Source organism: Protobothrops mucrosquamatus, unplaced genomic scaffold (genome assembly GCF_001527695.2).
Source record: "Protobothrops mucrosquamatus isolate PMUCROS unplaced genomic scaffold, P.Mucros_1.0 scaffold375, whole genome shotgun sequence".
Classification (NCBI taxonomy): domain Eukaryota; kingdom Metazoa; phylum Chordata; class Lepidosauria; order Squamata; family Viperidae; genus Protobothrops; species Protobothrops mucrosquamatus.
The window spans coordinates 412,933-418,226 of record NW_015386707.1 but is presented as its reverse complement, the minus strand read 5'-3'; positions in this window follow the sequence as shown (position 1 = coordinate 418,226).

Here is a 5,294-nt window from a genome sequence, read left to right as displayed (position 1 = left end):
TTTAAAAAATAACCTTAATTTATAGATGGAAAAATAAGGTTCACCAGATTTTTTTAGTCAAGAATAGACACATCTCTGAATGCAGCAGTGGTAGTAATGAAAAATAACGACAATGGAGATAATTTTGAAGAAATGTGAGACCCAAGGTGATCATACTAGGTTTATGTGGAAGTTTGATCCCTCGTTTGTTGAGTTTGGTTTGGATCCATAATTGATAGTGAAGTGCTAAAACTGCTGTGTGTTATTTGTAGAGCTGTTCTAACTAATGAGGCAATAAAACCATCAAACTGTAGGCAGCCTTTACAATACAAAACATAAATCAATAAGTTCAAAATCAAAATAATTATTTCAAAGAAACAGTATAGACTTAAAATGGAAACAGATGTTCAGTAGCTCACAAATAAACATTAGTGCTTTATGGGCCTCTTATAAAAGAGCACTTTGGGTTTTTAAGACTAAAAAATCATATACCGTTGCCATGACATTAGTGAACGACTGAATTAAAGATGTGTGCTTGGAAATGTTGGATGAATCTATGGCAAAGAAGGTAACTGAAAAATCATTGCAGACACCGTAGCTCAATGTAATCAGAAGTGGCTAACAACAAAGAAAACCAACTCATAGAACAAATAAAACTAACCAAGTATTTTTCATTACAAGTGGACAAATGCATAGATATTGCTAACCTGACAATTCATTTAGCATATGTGGGATTTGAACATGATGATTGTAGGGGGAAAATAGCTTTTTCCTGGTTCATTGCCAGCAAACACAACTAGTTTTGAATTGCATACAAATATGAAGGATTACCTTTGTCAACAAATGTGGTTTGGAGCTTTCAATTTTATGTAGGAGCATGTTCCGATGGCACAGCTGCAATGACAGGAAAACATTCCGGAATAGTTATCCAGATTAAGGAAGTTGCAGCAGAATGTAAATCAACACATTTCTTTTTTAATTGGGAAAGCCTTGCTATGAAAAAGAAAAAAGTGAACTGAACTGAACAGTGTGTTTAGTGATATAATTGTTAATTATGTAAAGGCAAGTGGACTAAATTTGAAATTATTTTCCTTGTTTATGTGATAATTTGGAAGCTGATCATAAACAACCTATTGCATGCTGAGGTACAACGGAGAGGAACATTTATCTTTGAATTACAGAACAAACTCAGTGTTTCTGAAAGATAAGAAACCAATTAGGCCCCAACTTTTTGAAGATGTAAATTGGACATCCATTTTGGATAAAAGTTAAAAATGAACTTGCTGAAGTTGTTTTAAAAATCTCTTCTGTTCCTGTCAACATACCTCTGTAGGTTTAGTTTCTCTATAATGGATATACTTAAATATATTTTATTTACCATTATGGATTAAATTTTTACCTAAATTAGATAAATTAACAAGCAACAAATAGGCTTTTGTTACATTAAAAAACTTTATAAATATTTACATTTATTATGTTTGTTCAATATGGAGAACTGCTATTTCCCTCACGTTTTCTTTAGTTAATTTTTTAGTTAATTTCTTATTTCCTACATTATGTTTGTCAGAATAAACATACATTCTAGTTCACGGGTGTCAAACTTGCCGTGTCACATGACGTGTTGCGACGTATTGCAACTTTTTTTGCATTGCTGGAGCTGGGGTAGGCACAGCCTCCAAATGATGCAACCGACCTGCAGGCCGGCAATTTGACACCCCTGTTCTAGTTCAATGAATCTACTAACAAAAATTTGAATCTAATTTGAAAAAAATGAATCTAATAATAAAAATGTAGGAGTTTTGTTTTGCATCTCTTTGTTTTTTTAAAAAATATTTCAGCTTGAACAAAAATTTGCATTTATTGCATTTTATAACAGAATTGCATTAGGATGGAATTTTTAAAAAAGTGTCCTTTACCACAGATAATTTGAGAACCAGAAGACTGTTTGAATGCTAAATCCCTACAGTGCAGTGAAGCTCTCTCCCTCAAATTCCACAGATTCATTTTTTTTTAAAGCATGATTGCTGTCAATGTCTTCTTCGCTAAAGGAGCAATCACACCTGATGGACACAGCTAATGTTTTCCATTTGCCATCATAATAAAGTTACTGGGACACAGCAAAAGACAGCCAAAGAGGATTAGGTTATTGTGTGCATCTTCCATCCCTTGCTAACGGCGCTCCGGGATCCAGCGCCTGGGCTATTCCAAATGAAATCCAGCTTCATGCAGACTGATCTGGTCACCATGTCAGAACTAATTTTGTCTGGACCTCCCATCTTCGTTCTGGATGGGGTTTTCTTCCACAACGCCTGAGGAGTAATCTCTATCACAGCTGTTAATACTGGGCATTGGCTGTGACTGTGTTTGTGAATTCCTCTTAACTTTAATGCCTTCTGAAAGCACTGATGTGCCATATTCTTTAAACAGGAAGCTTCTTTCACTGATCCATTACCAGGATGCTGCTAGATCGGAGCAGTGCTAAAAGATGATGTTGGGAATTATGCACGTTGCAGTTCCTCCTGTGAATAATAATCAGCTTGAGTTAGCTGCACAGTAAATAATAAAAAAATGCAGATTCATCTTTGCTATGTTGCTTCCTAAGTGACTTTTAGAAGCAGTTTGGCCTCTGCCTGAGTGCAGTCAAAGCTGTTATTCTTCATCGAGTGCAATAATGACAGAACATATGCATTGTAATGGGAACTTACTACCTAGTTTTGGGCCAGCACAATTAGTTTGTCATCTGCTGTAGCCATGGCAGCAGCAGTTATAGCCTTGAGTTGGGAGGAGAGGGGGGTCAAGGGGAATAAATAAAGAAAATCATCTCATTCATATTTATCAGATGACTTTGCATTGTTCAAAGCTTCCTCATGCAATTGACATTTTTGTATTGCTTTTCTTGGCTCACTAAGTGGCAGTCCAATTCAATCCAATCCATATGCAATTTAAAGAATAATGTGACCTTCAGAAGAGGAAAACAATCCATCCCAAGTATGCTTATTTATTGAAATAAACCTCCTTCCTTCCTTCCTTCCTTCCTTCCTTCCTTCCTTCCTTCCTTCCTTCCTTCCTTCCTTCCTTCCTTCCTTCCTTCCTTCCTTCCTTCCTTCCTTTGGTATAAAGAAGGTGAATTTCAACATGGGTCTCCTAACAGCTTAGCTAGCAACTGTGATATTTTTTTTAAAGACTGGTCACTGTAATGAATTAAGCACACACACACACATCATCCCATGCTTTCTAACCCTAAAATACATTGCAATGACAGGAAAGCAGGGAAGGATATTCAAGAATAGAGGAATAAGAAGGAAGAAAATATGGAGGTATACATAAAGGTAGTCCTCGACTTACAACAGTTTGTTTAGTGACCGTTCAAAGTTACAACGACACTGAAAAAAGTGACTTATGACCATTTTTCATACTTATGACTATTGGCGGATCCCCATGGTTATATGATTTACATTTGAATGCTTGACAACCGCTTTGCGACCTTTACAGCAAGCAAAGTCAATGGAAGATATATATATATCTTTGTCTTATGTTATTAAAGTTGCTTCTTTTCTTGAAGCTAGCATGTGATTCCAATTAGTATAATAGAATAATATATGTTGCTTTCAGAATGAGCCTAATCAGGAAAGCAGAGCAAATGCATTTCCAGATCCATATTAAACGTTATCTTTTAAATCTTTTAGGTTACAAACCAAAGCAGAATAATTCCAGCCTTTAGCACTGAAAATTCTCAATTTGTTTGTATTCTCAAAGCAAAACAAAATAACAAAAAACATCCTCACATACACTCTGCCCAGAAAAGCTCAACTTAGTCCTTAAAACAGTTACTTTTCTCAATAGAGGAAAAAGCACATTATTTTCAAACCTTAGGAAGCATGTTACAGCATGTGTAGGTGATAACAGCCCACTTTGCTCAGTTTTATCTAGGTTATAAGGCACTGATTGTTGACTGAAATGAAATTAATGATGGATATTTTTAAATATGCCACTTTACACTATGCAGGACAGAACTTTGTGTTTTCATTTCCTTAACATGAGACTAATGAAAGAATTTATCTTGTACTTTCAGTCTGAAGAGAACATATATAATTTCTTATCAAATGGATTATCAGCTATTTTTCTTCAACACCTTCTGGAGTGATTAAAATAGTTTTTGACATGAAAATTTAATTTTATGCTTTTCTCGAAAAGGTGGAATTTCTTTGAAGAGGGCTTTGGTTGTAAACATGTGTTGCGTATCTGTGTGCATTTATATGTGTGTGTGTATTCAGAGCTAAATGGCCATATCTCAGCAACAACTTTATTCAGGAAGGTATGGTAGGAAGGTATGAGTTAAAATAAAAGCTTGCACAATGAATATTTTCTGTCACATCCTATCCTTAATGATGGGGAAATGGAAAGGGATAAACAGTGTGACAGAAAAGCTATTACAGAGGTTAGCAATCTATCTGGTGCCACAGTAGAATAGAGAAAATGATATTTGTGAGAATGAATATTTGTATTCTTATACAAGGAAAGAAGGCAGAAGATGTGGCTGGCAATCTTCTCCTTGAATATTTCATAGCATGTATTCTCATTTCCTTTGTCACTGTAAATTCATCGTTATAATCTGTCCAAGTGAACAAAGGCCAATCAGCAATTTATATGTTTCCCAATATTGAACTAATCAGGAAGAATGGAAGATGGTTTAAGTTAGTTGCTTCAAGAAACAGTTACATTTGTCAACTCAAGATTGTATAGTTGCCAGGAATTGTATGGTTGTATAGTTGATAGAGTGCCCCCCTCCCACATGTAGCTATTTTGGGACCTTATGATGAGGTGAATACCCTTATACTATACAGTTCCTCTACTGCTTACATGGGAATTGTCCCAAGACTGTCTTTATATCTTTCAGTAAATAATGAAACCTGTAATTGCTCTGAAATATGACAACTGTCTTGACTTTCTTGATTCTTCTGAGATCTTTATTATTCTTACTGTCCCTTGCCTTATCTTTATAAGCATTGAAAAATGCCTATCTTCTACTTTTCAGTTATTTCTTTCTTAACTCTATATAGCAAGGAACAGATTTGACAAATCTTTATTTGCTACGTTTTGCTCTGAAAAAAGGCTCTGTGAAATTACTATCTGGCTTTTTGAGGTAAAGTGAATTCATGATAACTTAATCTTTCCCACTTTTTTGTGCAATATTTTCACAAAAGATGTGAGGGATTTGCAAAGCAACCAAATTTAATTGGAAATTATGATTCAGTTGGAAGTTTTGTTCAGTTTGAGTTTAATATTTAAAGATTTGAATTAAAGTGCATTGAGTA